Source organism: Balearica regulorum, chromosome 1 (assembly GCF_011004875.1).
Source record: "Balearica regulorum gibbericeps isolate bBalReg1 chromosome 1, bBalReg1.pri, whole genome shotgun sequence".
NCBI lineage: Eukaryota > Metazoa > Chordata > Aves > Gruiformes > Gruidae > Balearica > Balearica regulorum.
In genome coordinates, this window is record NC_046184.1 from 198,023,319 (window position 1) to 198,040,389 (window position 17,071).

The 17,071-nt window shown below is 38.6% G+C and overlaps 1 protein-coding gene across 7 annotated transcripts in view; it reads right to left on the reverse strand.

Annotated features, from left to right (window-relative positions):
• SGCG (sarcoglycan gamma) overlaps positions 1-6,599 on the reverse strand; it is a 151,424-nt gene extending 144,825 nt beyond the window's left edge. For 2 of the 7 annotated variants that reach the window (XM_075742182.1, XM_075742181.1), the window contains exon 1: positions 6,372-6,599. The gene's annotated coding sequence lies outside the window, so the exon portion shown is untranslated. Of the gene's footprint in view, positions 1-5,992; positions 6,153-6,371 lie in introns of those variants that run through there. The other 5 variants (XM_075742178.1, XM_075742177.1, XM_075742180.1 and 2 more) reach the window with 4 other exon arrangements.
• Between the last annotated feature and the right edge of the window lie 10,472 nt (positions 6,600-17,071).

Here is a 17,071-nt window from a genome sequence, read left to right on the forward strand (position 1 = left end):
CTAGACATATATATACTTTCATGATTGCAACGATAAAGTTAGTTGCTACAAACATCATGAAGTGATCCATAATGCTTGCACCATTCTTCTATCAGCAATTCCTGAAGTTGATGTAAGAATGATTTGCATTCATTTTGGACTTCCAGAAACTCAAAACACTGAAATGAAACAACTGCTTCTCTGAACACCATTGATCTTGATTCAGGCAATTCCCAACCTATGCAGTAAGCATCCATATTTTCACTCAATGCTCAAGCAGCTGCCATCTGAGTAAACGTACTATAAAATGTTAGCTGGAGAATATGAAGCACCAGGAATATGTATGCTATATATGTATACAGCACACCTACCAGACACTATCATATATACCATACATAAGTAATTCCCCAACCATAATGTTTTTTCCCCACCAATGTCCACTGGTTTCAAGCCACTACAATGAATTTGGTGGAATCACAATATGGGTGTCTATAATTGCCTCAAAGAATTTTATAGACTGATAGGAACAGCAGCACACTGACAAGACCATTAAGGCTATTCAATTTGACTTGTCTTGCACTGTCCAAAGGAATTAAAGAAGTTCCTGGGATGACCTTGCATTACCCAACCAGTGAACTAAGGGAAGAAGGAGATCCCACTGTCTACAAGAACTCACCACATGCCTGAAAAGGTCCTGAGGAAGACCTCTAATCATGTAGGTAAATGGGCTTGACTTCCTTCTAGGTCTGTGAAGAACACAGGTCATCCAACAACGAAAGTTCCAAGAGAAGTAATAATATGACCTTGCACTTCAGACACAAAGATGGCTCTGGCCAGTGCCAAGACACAGTAAATGGTCTTCCAAAAACTGAACCTTCTTTCTACAAAATAGAAGGTTTTAGAACACAGTGTCAGCTCAAGTAACAAGGAAGAGGTGGCAGGCTGTCTCTGGACTTCCACAATGTCTGCTACCATACTCTTTTCAAGACTGGTTACAACCTTCTTTCTCAAATGATTTTGAGGAGTCTGTTTTTGAGAGTAGAGTGTGAGAATCCAGAAAAAAAAAAAAGTTTAATCAGCCAGACCTTTCAATTTTGTTTCTCTTTTCTTGGTGTTTGGTTCAAATACTTGCAGGTTTTGAAATCAGCACCAGGAAAAGACTGAGTACTTTTTATTTGTGTGCATGTGCACCTCTGTGAAAAATATATATAAAAATATAAGAGTCTTCAAATCTCCTAGCAAAAATCTTCATAGAAAACTTCACAGCCTGAAGAAGTGTTGTGTCTAAAGAAACAAAGCCAGGGAAACAGTATTATGCTATGATTTTTTCACATATTACATTTTTCACAAATAATGTTGCAAATGAGTTTACAATTCCTCATTAACAAGGAAACTTTATTTTGGAAAAATTGCCAAACATTTATGCAAAGAATTTCCTTGTTTCTGAAATGAAATAAATTGCTACATTTAGCATAAACTTATATATGTGCTATTTTGTTATTTTTTTAATTAAGACGTTTTTGTTTTGTACACATTATACAATTTCTTGAATCTTGAAACTTTTTCCTCAAAACTGCCCTATTCTACAAGCTGTCTACTTTTCTACAACACAGAGAAATATGTTTTTACCAGTAATTTTTTTATGATAACAGAGTAATGGTATTCACTATACAAAATCCAAATTCCACAGATCAACTTTTAGAAACCAAATAGAAGCTCTCTCTTCAGGTTTATACAGACATGATATGATGAAGTTTTCAGAACTGTTTATAATAAATGTTAATCTTCAGAAGTAATGAATGCTTAATGCACAACTACAAGTTAGTAATTTATTTGGGTATTGTTGTATGATTTACATATGTTGTAATTTACAAAAGCAATTCTCCAATTTCAGAGGCTGATACGTGTTATGTGACTTAAATTAACAGTAATATTGACAAATATATTAATTTGCAACTTCATGGTGAGTCTCGCGGCTGAAGTGGAAAAAAAGATAATTAGATGTTCAGTATCACTCTGTTAAACCTAAACCTCCACGTATTAGCAGAAAGCAAGTAAATTTAACTTCAAATTAATATAATGTCAATTTGTTAAGAGACATTGGTTTGCTAAGATTTTCAGGCACGTACACCCCTAACAGCAAAACAGTATTTTTGATACTATATGTAGTTTTTCTCTAATGTTTTCATAAATGTGTACAAATGTTGACCTTGCATGACCTTTAAAAAATATGTAAAACACAGTAGTTAATCAAACAGCTCAGTAATTTGACATATTATTCCCCATTATTTGCTGACTAGAGTCACTTACTATGAATAATTGTCAGAAACTAAAAAGTAAAACTAGCACTTACATTACCTTGGTAATGTTAATGAGGTTTGCAGACAGCATTTTAATTACAAACAGTATACATGATATGATTGCAAGGTACATTGCCCAGGAGTATTTTGACCTGACATTCAGGTAAAGGTATTTGGTTGCTCAGTGAAAACTCTTGTATTAAAAAGAATATCTAAACTAGAAGCCTCAAAAGCATTTTCTTTCCCTGAAAGCTGTGATGTTTTGTAACAAAACCTTTATAACAGAAATACATATTACTCCTGCTTTGGGCTTTATAATAGTTGGTAGCAGACAATAATATCCATATTTATGCACTCATATAGTACCTACAGACTGAAACCCGTTTCATTGATTTATTTTAAAAGTAGGTTACAATACCATATTCAGAGAATAATTATTACCAATTCATTGACAAACTGGAAGACTTTCTTAAGAGGGGCTCCTCCAGTGTGTACTGATAGATAAAATTTATCGCTTTATTAATAACTTAAATGACAGAGTATACTTGTTAAATTTGAGTATGACACTAGCCCAAGGAGAGCGAGGAGCCAGAGTATACAGAACTAAAACTCAGAATGAACACGCTAAATTGAAGACATGATCTAGGAGAAAATTAAGATGCAATTCAAGAAGGTCAATACTTTAGCTAAGAATAATCAACTGAGAAAATACAAGATGAGGACAAATAATATGTAGCTATTTTTCCAAATGGTATTTTGGTGGTCAGAGTTATTAAGAGTTAAAAGTGATGACCAATAGAATATTCTTGCATAAAAGACAACACGCTGCCTTGAACTGTAAACTAATCTTTACAGTTGGTAAAGCTACAGCTTTAGTTTTTTATAGAGGGTACTCTACCTAAGGAATACAGAAGAACTGAAAGGAATTCAGCAGAAAATATTAAGTACCAGAGGTCTAGAAAAGGTGACATAAAAGGAAAAATTAAAGAATTTGGATTCTTTCAATTGAGAGGAGACTGAGTGGAGATGCAACAGAAGACAGGGAAAAACACCCAGAATGGACATGCAAAGTGAAAGTTCACTCTCCTCATTCCGCAGGAGTACTACTTGTTCGTGGCCACCAGAAGGAATCCTTTCCCAAAAGGTAGCCCTCACTTTCTACAGATTTATAGTATGCACTCCTCAGTGCCTGGGTGTTGAACTTGTAACTACAATGGAGTTTTCTTTAATCAGTATTATATTTTGTATCAGTCTCTTACTTCTACAGAAACACTATGCTCAGTTAACTAGTTTCACCATGATTTTATCTAGTCCAACCACACCAGAGAGGTTTAACAATGAAGTAAAAAATTTTCTATCATAGTTCAAGAGAAGCCTTCTAGAGAAGGCTTTAAAGTATAGCAGTACAAGGTTTGCAAACAGAAAAATGCTGTATATGCAACCATAGTTTTCAGGTAAAAGCAAATACCTCAACTGTTTGTCCAGGTATACTTTTACCCCAAATCCTCAAGGCATGGATTATCTTTCAAAGCCGGTAACTTAGTTTTTATGGCAAAAGTTCATGTCCAAAACACTCTCAATTGCTAAATTCCTTTTTATTTTTTTTCCTTTTACCAAACTTCCCACACTTCCATACCTTAATGCTATTTTATATGCCTCCCTTGCTTCACCTGGCCATTTTCATTGCTTAAGATTTCACATGCTGTAAAAGAATATTTGTTCAACACACAGTTGTATTTAAGCTCCTGACTTCTAACACGAGCTCAGCCTTTGATTGCAATAGCTACATACAATTTGGACATGTTATCAGAACAGAAAGCTTATTAGCAAACAAAGCATTTTGTTTCAGTATGTTATAAAAAGGCAAAATTCCACACTCCACCTCTCTGTAGCTTAAGCACTGCTGCATCAACACTATTGTTGTGAGTTTAACTGAGATGAATATGAAGAAAATTAACTCACATACCTGTTTACAGAACTAAGCACTAAATCCATAGGCATCCAAATATTAAATCTGTACTCAAAATCTTAAATTAGACCCTGCATCACTACATTGATTTGTTCTTATCTCTTAGTAACATCCTACCAGTCATTTTATAAGCAATATATTCACTTTCACAAAAACACATTGAAAAGTTAGTCAATGACAGTTTAGAATGACACCTTCTTCAAACGCACTACACATGCTCGCTCCTATGCAAACCAAGTTTTAACTGTCATGCTGTCAAGAAAAATTATAATTCCCTAGTCTTACCTATCCTTTTAAGGAAGTAAGAACTACAGAACATTTTACAATAGAATTTTTTAAATGTTTAATAAAATCTGCCACTTGCATGAAAGTGCGGAGAAATGTTACATTTGAAGCTGACAATGAAAAAAACCCAACAAACCCCATCACCAAAGAAGAAAACACACGAAAGTGGGAAACATTTCAAGTTTTATAAATGCTTATACTTCTCTTTTCTCAGCCCTCTCTCAGCTTAATGAAATATGAAAGTCCATTAATAAAAAACTGAGCATACATAAAGTAGTCTCCAAGCTGCATTGGCTCATTAACTGTGCATTTATTAAGAAAAGTCACAATCTGAAAATCACCATAAGTATAGCGCCTTATCAATGTCCAACGAACAACCATAGGCATTACCTGCAGAAACAGATTTATGTTGTTCAATCTAGTCTGCTTTGGAATGCCCCCCAAATGTGATTCCAAATTTGTTATATCAGTAAAAAAAAAAAAAAAAAAAAAGAGCCCCCAAACCAAAAAGCTATACAGGCTTTTCTGATCTAATGAAATTAAGCTTGTTGCATGTAAGTATTTCCTTTGGCTTTTGCAACAAAAATTGTGGAATTACCTCGGTTCTTGAAAATCTGAAGGTAAAACAGAACTGCAGCTGATCATTCTTAAGGTAGATTCTCTGATTTCACCAAGGGAGTTAGTGCAGAACATTCTCTACGAAAGGGACTTTGCCTTATTTGAAATTACTGAAATCTTTTCACTCTCAGGGCAGTTTGCAATGTACAGTTCTTTGTCTGGGCTGGTAAGGAAGGAGGCTTTTGAAGGTATAGAATTTTTTTGTTTGTTAGTCTTCAGGGTGGTTCGATGTTGTTGTTGTTTCACTTTGTAGCAAAGGTACCTAGAATCTCTGTGGGGCACTCTGTTCACTTGTTATTCCTCAAATAATTTTAGAAGAACTAGACAAAAAATACAAATCTGACTTATTGTCCCTTATATAAACTATGAGCAAAGGGGGAAAAAAAAAAAATTGTGAAATGTTTAAAGTGGGATTTAATCTCCAATAGTGTTAATGACATCCACATATTTTATTAAAAGTTTATACTTAATCTACGAATGTTCAGTTAAAAAGCCCCAGCAAAGTGTGATTCAAAAAGAACAGCAGTGCATTTACAGTTATGTCACACAACACATACGCTGAAGTCTCAGGTGTACTGCTATGCATTTCTTTCCGGTAAGATTTTGCTATTTGTTTTCTTTTCCTAAACATATCTAAACCGACACAAGGATGTAAGCAAACTCCCCACGGGAGTGACTATTAAAGATGTCAACGTTATACCTCTACGGATACTTAATCCTTCCTCTCCGTAACAAACGGCAACTGAGGATGCAAGAGTGAAGCAAGTTCAGTGAACTGCTCGCGAAGGGAAGCAGCGCTGCAGACCTCTCAGCAAAACGCTGCGCCCCTCCCCACGCTCACCTCCCGCGGCGATCCTCTCCCGCTTCTCTCTGCCCCTCACTCCCGCTGGAAACTTTCTGCCGGCCGCAGCACAGCCACCGCTGCCGAATCGCAGGCGCTGAGCAAGGGGATCCCAGCGGCACAAACGCCACGCTTCTCAGCCCTTCCCCGCCTCAGCCCAGCGGGAAAAGCATAGCCTCAGGCACCCGACTGAGTTTCTAGAGCACAAAGCTGTCTGTAATAAACCAACGTGCAACCCTACACCGAGGACTGCCTCCTCGCCTTCCTCCTCTGCCCTTCGTCCCCCGGCAAGCAGCGGGCGGATAACTTTCGGAGACACTTGCCCTCTCCCTGCACTTCAGGCGGGTCGGCTGAGGGGGAAGGCGCGCGGGGCTGTTACCTGATGTACCCGCTCGGCTCCAGGGCAGGGCAAAGTCCCCGCGGTCCCCTTCATGCCCGAGGGGCCGGCCAACCCGCCCTGAGGAACAAGTCTTCATCCAGCTTCCTTCCCGCAGGCAGCGCCTCCCTCCTTCGTCCCGGCGGGGCGGCAGCCCCGGGCGCTGGGCGGGCGCCGCTCTCACAGCCTCAGCGATGCGGCGGGGAGGGAAGGAGGGACAGTGGGAGGGAGGAGAAGAGGCTGAGCAGGGGGCGGGAAACGAGCCGTGCCCTCCCTCTCTCCTCCCCACGCCGCCGCGGGCACATACGGCGGCCGGGGAGAAGCCCCTCTTCCCGGGCCGCCGGCTCCCTCCTCGTCGGGCCGCTCTCTGCCACACGTAGTTCCCGCCCTCGCCGTCGCAACAGGCGCCCGGCGCGGCGCGGCCCCACCGCAGCAGCTCCATGGCTCAGACAGAGCCCGGTCACGGGAGGTGCAGGGGACTCCCTCCAAGCGCCGCTGCACCGCCGCCCGCTTCACCAAGTCGCAACCCGGTCTTCCCGTCTTTCGCGGGCGGAGAGTCGCCGCCGGCAGGGAGGGCAGGGCAGGGAGCTGCCAGCGTCTCTGGAGGGCGCTCCCGCCCCGCCTGGCGCTCCGGAGAATGCGCCTGCGCCGGGAGCAACGGCCGGGAGGCCTGGCCCGGCGGCGGCGTTCTGCTCTGCTGGGGCGTGAATTTGGGGTCGTGGCGGGGCAGGGAGCCTTCGAGGACAGTCTGGGAGGTACAAGTTTGGGAGCGATTTTCCTGCAGGGCTCTGAGGTGTGTGGTAGGAGCTGGCACAGGACAGAGGTTGTGGAGGGCCCAAAGGGAGCAGGGGATGGACAGCAGGGGAGGTTGGGGGAATATGGGATTGAGAAGTTTGGTAGAAGAAAAAGGGATCTGAGAGGTAAAGAGGGAAGCTTTTCATGACAGAGAAGAAGAGTGACTCGCAGATTGGGAGGTTAAATGGTAAATACCTTTTTTTTCTGACAAATTTTACATCAAGGATGTCCAGAAAGGCTGAGAGGAGTGAATACTGATGGGATAACTGAAAAGGAGAAGGAAAAGGTTGTCGGGCAACAAAGGAGAAAATGTGTTATGTAAGTGGACAAAGGCAGGGTTTAGAGGGTGAAGAGAATGATAAGAGGTTTGGGGAACGCAAAATTTTACAGAGCTTTAGAGGAAATGCATGTGAAACTGAGATGGTGGGTATGGGGGAGAAGTTTGGCTGCTTTATCATGGACATGAGAAAATGAGCTGTTGAGGAATGGATTTTAATTTGTAAGGCATTTCAATTAGGGGAAATACGCATGAGTGAAAGCATTGGAAGAGTAGGAAATAAGCACTGTAGGAGTTATTGGACAAGAAGGGAATTGGAGATCAAAAGAAGAAGTCACAGCTTGAAAGAGCTAGCAAATCTGACAGGACTCACCGAAGTATTTGGCTGAAAGGAGTGGGAGTATTGGTTGTACATGGAATAGATATTACACTATCCAGAAACCTTTGTTTATGGATTTGTAAACTTTTTGTTTTGGATTTGTAAGATTTGTACAATGAATCTTGCCATTTTCTGGCAAATCATCCCAGCCCACATGCGTAGTGGAGAGTCAGATTCCTGCTTTCCAAACTGAACTCACCTTTACAACCAGCATAGCAGAGTGGCAGTAAAATCAATATTGCCTGCAGACTTGATGTCACCCTAGCCCTTGGAGAGCTGAATTAAGTTTAAACTTTTAGTCAACCCAATTTGAAGCGCGCATGAACACGTAGATTCATTGCTTCTAATGTTTGCTAATGGCAAGAGGTCATGCTGCAGGACTGAACTGATGATGGCAGTTCATGAATGGCTACTGTCCCTAAAATGGAAAAAGACTGAAATATGAAATGGAATACACACTGTGATTAATGAAACAGGATTCCTGGTTTTACACTGAAGTGTGTCATTGAAGTATTTACTGCAGAAATGAGACGAGGAAATACTGAACATCAAATTCATGTCTTCATCCAGATTATCATTTATGTGTGGAATAACCTCTTCCTTCATTGACTTCCTGCAACTTTTTTGGCATGACCTACAACACTTTAAAGTGTTTCTCTTTTTTTTGGTCAGTCTCATTCTGATCTCTTCCAACCCCTTGCATCTCAGCTATTCTGGGACAGCTGTAGTGAACTGTGGTGAACTTGTGTCTCGCACAAGACTTGTGTTGTATGAGTGATTTATAATAATCAAAGCATTGTAGGCACAGACTAGCCAGGGTAGAGATTGGATTAAAAAAAAAGAAAAAAAGAAAAGCTAGGCTGCTTTAGTGTAAGACTTTGTAATCCATATTTTTCCCTTTGATTTTCTCCATTATTCTTTCTGCCCTCTATTGTGCAGAATCTTCCTTCTTCTTGTGGCTTATCAATCCTGTCACTGTACCAATGTCTAAAAATAATTTTAATATTTTTTTATGTATAGATGTTTTTACGAAAGTTGTTACCAGAGATCTAGAAGATGATACTTCAGTACCCGTCTCTTGCGTAAAAATGGTGTGCCAGTCTGGACTTCCAGGTGCTGTTGTAGTATTGGTGAAAATAATAATGGTTAATAATAAATGTTTAGCTGGTTGTTCATAGGGGTTGGAAGGTCGCTGGGAGTTACCTGTGGAGCTGCTGCTCAGGACTGGTGAAAATTCTGTACATGTGAAAGAATGAGAGATCAACATTTTTAAGTTACTTCTGAGATTCGTTGTCCCTGGTTTTTTGGTGGTCATTATGAAGCAACCAAGGTCTGTAGCTAATTGTGAAATCTTCTGTGAAAGGCTGCACTCAGAGGTGCCATTTGCTGCCAGTTTGTATTGTGTGTAAAAAAAATCTCTTCAGCTCCCTTGAACTGCTGTGTGTCTGAATTTGAGATAACGTACTGCAAATTATTTTCCTGGATACACTAGTGAGTTAAATCAAAATCACTGGAAAATTCAGTCATTTTCTTAAAAATTAATTAAGAAAATACCTGCTTTATATCATGAAAAACACTGCTAGTGATCAAATGAAATCTTTCTTGCAGAAAAGGGTATACAGAACAAGAAGGACATGCTGGTAAGTGAAACTAGTTTAAGAACATTTGACCTGATAGAAAATTGAAAGTTTTGCATATATATATTTAGTGTATATTTTCAGATAAATATACCTTCATAAACTGTAGTTTCTTATAGTTATATACAAGAATATTTTTCTACAAGAAGCAAGTAATACTTCATTTGCTCTAGCTTGTTTCAAAAACTATGTACCTGCTAGCATACCATAATACACATGGATTTGTACATCTAAAATATGATTTTAAAAATAATTGGTGCAAGTAAAATGTTCACAATATGTTTTAATCACTGGGACAGCAGTAGAATTTGATATGTTGATCACCTAGACTTAAAGATAGTAATAACTTGCACATAAGAGTCTGTTCCGTAGAAAATAAAATATCATATTATTGATAGCAGCTATAAAATCCCAGAAGAAAACTCATTTCTTTTGAGCGACTGTGTGTTCACTTGTTTTTGAAGACGGCTTGCTTATACAATAGAATAAGCAATGAGTGAGATATGAATGTAAAGATACTTGGTTTTGTAATGAACTGGCTAACATGTTCATTGATTAGGTTTTGTGGCATCTATACCATCATATAAACAGTTGAGTTCACCTTCTCCTTCCTCACCTGTCCCTATCCCCCATCCACTGGCCGTGTTGCTTATGTGTTTTTTTGGATTCCTACTCAGCTGTAACAGAAGCTAAATGACTTTCTCAGTAAAGAAACTCAAGGTCAGAGTTGGGCATAGGTCATGCTGACAGCATGGATCCACCTGTACTCAGCTGGCTCATGGTAGCGTATTCATCGTGCTCCAAAGATACAGCCTTTGGGTTATTGCATGACTTTTCACTGTGCCATCATGCACCATGCTACCATTAAGCTGCCAATGTAGCCCTGCCCTGAGTGCCCAACTTCAAAAGTATGTATAATGGACTGTCAAATAGCCATGTTGTTTCTGGGAAGTCACTCTGGATCATGCTATATATCCAGTTTGAGCACTTTAAAAAAGAAAGTGTTCTTAATGTTTTGAGGGATTATGCCTGAGTGATCAGCTCTCCTCTGAGAAAAAAATCGTAAGTAGTTTTATGTGGCCATCTTCCTGGACACCATCCAAACTCGTAAGTTCAAGGTCCAGAAAATTCAAAGTGGTCTACCTCAGGACTAGAGTGTGCAACAATTGTTCTGAGACTATGTATCATCACTTGCTGCTTCTGTGAGGACCTATACAAAATGTAAAGCAGGTGCCTTCTAGCAAGCCCTTGACAGCATATTATTCTCTCCAGGAAAGACAGAGCTTTATCTGAGCTCCATGATTAGGTATCAGTAATAGCTCCCCTCTTGAGATTAGAGGACAGAATGACAAGGTGTTTCATTACATTTGTATCCAGTATCCATGGAAATGACCCAGCTAGGTGTGAGCTCCAGAGGAGTGAAGCCCTTGGGGGACCTTTAGAAGTACACTGACTTCTGTTATAACCCAGTAGCAATGTGTATAACACTGTGGAGGCTACCTTTCTCCACTGGTGCTGGGGTGGCACAAAGGTGTGTAGGCTCTGGCCTGGGAACTTTTTTGTAATTAGACACTAGTTGGTAATTAGACACAGTTGGATCTGGCAGAGGACGTAGGAGCTGTGGTGAAACATTTCTCAACAGCTCGGTTGGTTACTTGAACGTTTTAATTTGGCGTCGACACAGTTGTACCTGTGTTCCCGTATTTTTCTGTAGAATCTTTAGTTTCTGTCCCTCACTTCTGCTGTTGCACTTGGATTATAAATTCTTAAGGACAAAGACTACTCTTTTGCTCATTGTACAGCATCTAGCACAAAGTGGTTCTGGTTTCTGTCTAGGACTCACAGTAATTATGATGATAAAATTATAATACTGATATTATACTGTTATGATAGCAGTATTTATACTACTAGAAAATTATATGGAAAGCTAGAAGATACACGATTTCTATCATTCGAAGTTCTGTGACAAAAAAATGATAGTTTTTGCTCATACTAGCAACTTGTTGCACACACATTTGTATATTATGATCTCTTCTAATAGTTAAAAGGATAAGCATCTGAATTTATAGTGAAACATCCCTTCTTTTCCAAGCATCAATTTGGTTTTGCAGCTCAGTAATTATTGGTAAAAATAAGAAACAACAGACAGTTAAAAAAATCTAACTTGAAATGTCTTTCAGCTGTCATTCTTTATTGTACTTGATGTCACAAATATACAAGTTATCTTGGAGTCTTTCACATAAGATTTGAAGCGATAGCATTAAAACACTAGATCCATCCATCTTGAGCACACTTTTTGTCTAAAGAAATCAGATTTTCAACTTAGAAAAGCAGAAGGGAGCAACATTTTCTTATTTGTTCCATGGTTTACATTCAAACTGTAACCACAAAAAACCTGGTATCACCTCTAAAGAAGTGTCATCATTCAGAACCCTCAGTGGACAGATGCCTAAGGCTCTGTGAAGCAGGCACCTAAGCTCCTGAGGCCTGTAGAAATTCAGACATACTCCTCTTCAAGTTTTCGGTTGGCCACTGTATTCCTCACGCAGCACCTGGAGTCCATGATTGTCTCTCAAAGTCATTTAAGCTCTTTATGTAGCCTGCAAAAAGCTAAGTGTGTTACTTGAGCATTCTGGAGAATGTTTTTGGAGATTCCTGTCTACACCTGTTAAATCTATAGGAGCTTAGGCAATAGCTTGAGGATTCATTTTTAAGTAACTGGTTTGCAGCTTTTTCTGGCACCTTCTCCACTGAGAGGCCCCACTGTGTAGGTACTGGTTCAGTCCTAGGCTCCTTTCAGTGCAAACCTACTAGGTCCAACCAAGAAGAAACGCAGACAGGTTAGCTTCCTTGGTGTTCATTTCTGGTAGGCAGTATGCACGAGGACCATTCCTAATTGCATTCCTCTGTCTAGGACAGTTCTTCCAGATTATCCCTTCAGACTTTGCATGCCTTCCTTGCTTCTTTGTTTTCCTTCATTCCTCTTGCTTTTTCCCCACTCATATTTTTGAATGTGCACTTTCAAAGATTCCTGTCTTCAATGGAATTTTACTATAATTAATTCAGACTACATATTTTGCTTGTCTTTTTATACATTTTAGATCTGTCCAACATGAATGCCCTATTAGCGGAGCATACGCAGTTCTCATTTCTGCCGGTTCTATACCAGTTTATATTGTATTATTTTCTTCTCAGTTGCTATTTTATCTTTTTTTTTTTTCCTCTACCTGTGGAGAAAGGGTCAAACTAATTAGATTTTAAATGCCATATTGCAGTTCTAAATCAGGAATTATTCATTAAAAATAACCTTTTATTATGACATGTCTTGTTACAGTAGGACACATTGACTGTAAGTTAATTTTTTTTATTTAAATGTTTTTAAATTTTTTTTTAATTCTATCTGTAAACAAAATCAGTCAGTGATATGGTTAGATAAGTGTTTTGGTAGTATGATAAAGGTGGTTCAGAAGCATGACTGTTATTGTGAACCAGTTGTAGTAGGGTGTCAATTGCTTGAAAAAGTAGTTGTTTCACAATGATATATGTTAAATACTGTATTATATTTAAACTGGCTAAATACAACAACTAAGACTTACTTGTCTTTTTTTTGAAAAATGGATTTATCTCCTGAATTTACTAGAATCTTTATTTCTGTGGTTGTACCAGGAAGATAAACCTCTTTTGTAGGTATTCTAGCAGTGGTGGTAAACAAGCCTTTTAATGTCCTTCTGAAACATTGTTAACAAGGGGGTTTTGTTTCTTTGGTTTGATTTTTTCTATCGAAATTGTACTCTGCCTCTTGCCAAATTGCTATGGACATGCATGTGGCATAACAATTTTATTTTCAAGTCTTTACTGTCAGCTTAACAATGTCCTCCCAGGACACTATTTAAGGAAACGTGAATTCCTTGGGGTCTTTATAGTGGTAATCAGTACTTTTGAAATTCCTTTTGCGCCGTTATTCAAACTTTAGCAAGAGCGTCATATAGTCCTGAAGAGGAATCGTTTTGTTAACTCACTAATTCTTGTGTCATCCACATGAATGCATGCCCACTGTACGTCTTTTGAATGTAACAAGTAATGGGTAAACGTAATGGTAATAATCTAGTGCTTCAGCTATGTTACTACATTGAAATGTTATTTTACATCATTCTTTTACTGTGCAGTAGTTGTGCTGGAATTACTTCTGCTATCGTGTTGTATCTGTCATAAAATTTTAATTTATATTATGTGCATCTATGTTTCACTTTTTACTTTTAAGAATATAGATAATACATGACTCTGTAGGAGCACAGGGAAAGTGAATAAAAATAAAGAAACCAAATATTGTTCATTACAACAATTAATACAGAGACAAGTTAATACATAGCAGTACCAGCATGAACATGTCATGAATTCTACCCTATTTGTAGGCTGTTAGGAATATATACAACTCACTTCAGCTGTTGTACTGACTGTATTGAGTTATATACATCATTAAGTATTTACAGAGTGGACCATTCATTTATGTACAGTAATGCACCGAGAAGTTCTTTGATAGTACCTAAAGATAAAATGATTTAGAATAGTTCATGAGAATCAGTATAGGATTTGTTACAAGTGCATCAGGTCTTAAGCACAGTCTCACATGTGGAATAGTGATGTGCCATCTGTCCTGTGCCATTGTTTCTGTCCTGACTAAAACAAGAAAAATTTGGATTGTTATGAAATCCTCATATGATTTGGACTCTTTCAGAATTGATTATACCTAATTAAAGCAACTTTCACATTTTAATCTACAGGCTACACTGATATTTAGAGGTGTATTCTTCCATGAGGAGTGACACAGTACACTCTAAATTTTCCCTTATGTGCTTATAGAAGAATTTCTACTATATGTTTTTACAGAAGTTCAGAGGGATTCCAAGTCCAGATCATGACTTGAAAGAAAATATACTAGCTTGTGAGAGCCCTCAGTCTTGTGTTTCTGCTGTTCTGAAACACAATAAAGAGACAGACATATTTTCCCAATGAAAAAGAAGGAATGGTAGCAAATGGCAGCCAGAATAAAATAGCTACTTTAGAATTGCAGCTACCTCTGCAAAATTAAAGCCCAGTTCCAGGAAAATACAAGAATTTTCAGTAACAATAATTGAGATGAAATAGTCATGAGGAACGCCACTATTAAACCACAGAATTCTTTATCATATTTTCTCTGCTTTAAAAAAAAAAAAAAGTATCTCAGCTTTTATATTAATATTAAACATATTTTTTTCTTAAACAAAAAACAGTAAATGACATCAAAAAGGAAAAACCAAATAGATTTTGCTTCTGTGTAACTAGTGCAGGATATAAAGTTTCTTTGCAAAATATAAATTCATTTAGGATGAATATAATAAAAAAGGTAAGAGTTGCTTATATAGGCATAAAGTCAGAAAAATGTTTCAAAATCTCTTGTAAACCCTCACTACTCCCAGTTCTGCTTCAACTTTTCAACCTTCAGTGTTATGAAGGGCATAAATGTAGTTTCTGATTAACTTGTTATTTCTAGGATCTATATTTCCACTGTTGAGTTTGTGAGCACATTAGTTTCATTCTTTAGAACTGGTGAACAGTGAAGGAAAGAAAGGTTAGTTACCGTTCTGTGGGCAGTGGTTCTTAGCTCTCTGCTTAACCTATGTGTTATTTTGGATTTCATTATGGGAATCCTATCTTTGATTGCGCATTGTGTATGACTTAGATACCTAATGAAGGTTCCTATATTTCAGACTGGGAACTAGAGTCTCCGTTAGCTATGAGGATTAACTGAAATCCTATGCATTCTAGTGGGAATTAAGTAGATGTATATCTGAAGCTGTATGCTTAAAATTACCTTCATAGAACCATAGAATAGTTCAGATCTAAAAGGAGCTCTGGAGGTCATCTTAGTCCGTTCTTTGCTCAAAGCAAGTCTAATTAGGTCGGGTTGCTCCAGACCATGTCAGTCTGAGTCTTGAACACGTCCAAGTCTGTAGACAACCTCTCTGGGCAACCCATTCCAGGACTGGATAACCCTCAAGGTAATTTATTTTCCCTAATACCTAATCAGAATTTCCTGTGTTCCAATCTGTGTCTGTTTCCTCTCATTCTACCCCCCATGCACCTCCAAGAAGAGTCTGGCTCCATTTTGCCTCTGTCTGCCGATGAATTCAACTTTATTTGCATAAACACATTATTGTATATATTCCTAAGTGTTTAGGGAGCCAACTGTCCATTTATTTCTATAAAATATTGGGAGAAGCAGAGCCACCGCTTTTCCTTTGTGTCTTTAGTAGCAGCACTTGGAGTGCTCTGTGCAGAGGCTCCATCTTAGGCCCTTTGGGCTGCTGATTTATTTCACTTCAGCTCAGGTGGGATCTTGACACTGAGCTGTGGAAGCCAAGTTGTTCTGAGTACGTGTAGGTGCAGAATTGTTGGTGACTAGAGAGCTTTACATCAAATCAGGAACCCCAGAAGATTAGGTGCACCAGAGATACTTTTTTAGTCACAGTTTTATTTAAGGCACCTAATACCGTGCAAATGTTTGAAGAGTCAGGTCAGTTGGCTATCTGTAGGGTCCAGTGCTCTTCGACGTGCCCTAAGGGTATCTTGCTGGCACCCAGCTGCCACACGAGCAGCTTCCCTCTATGTCCTTTGTCATTTTGCCAGCCACATACAGATTTCCTGGAAAAGCTAAGACATCTCAAATGACATTAGACACTTGTATGTGGGCATATACTTATCCCTGTTATTTGGTTTTTTGCTCCTATTCTAAGGGTGGGATTCAGTTTGAGATTAAGAAACCTTCATGCAAGTGCCCACATATATCTAACTGTAAACTAAAGGTTTAAGCTTTCATTATCATCAAAGGGGGAGTGTGTTGTGGTCTAGCATATCCAAGACAGCCACCGGATCTAGCAGATGTGAGGTAGGATTTGTGGGAGGCCACTGTCCTTTTCAGGCGGCACATGGAGGCCAGTTAAAATGCCCGGCAGGATCTCAAATTGCAGTAAGTTTCCTCGTTAGCTGAAAACTTGTTACATGCTTATTTCTTTCTTCATTTCAGGATATATAATGGAAACTTTTTCCCCTTTCTGTTGCTTCTACTTCACTGTACAGTAGTATGTCACCCTGCTGTCACCATTCAATTATCACTTAATTGAAAATTGGCTTGATTATGAATTGCATGCTTTATTAAAATCAATTTAAACAGAAATTGCAGTTCAATAACATACTTTGATGTCATTCAATGTTATTAGCAAAGATGCTATGCTTTTTCCATACTTCACTGATGCTTATTTCAAACCAATGAATAAATATTACATTAAATATTTTATAAAAATGTAATGAAAAGTACAACTCCTTCTTTACACCCAGTTTTTGTAGTACATGAAATGTGCTTTATAGATTTTTTCTCCAGTTTTGTTAGGTGTGGTTGCTTCTTGTTTTCCTGTCTTCCTTTTAGTCATCTTTCTTTGAAGTCACAAATACATATGTATAATGCATCTACTTATATATAGTCATACATTTCTCTTTCACAGTGTATACAACAATAAATCATCTCATTAAGTAATTTGAGGGGTATATAATGAGCATCTTTGGGATATAAACTTTATTG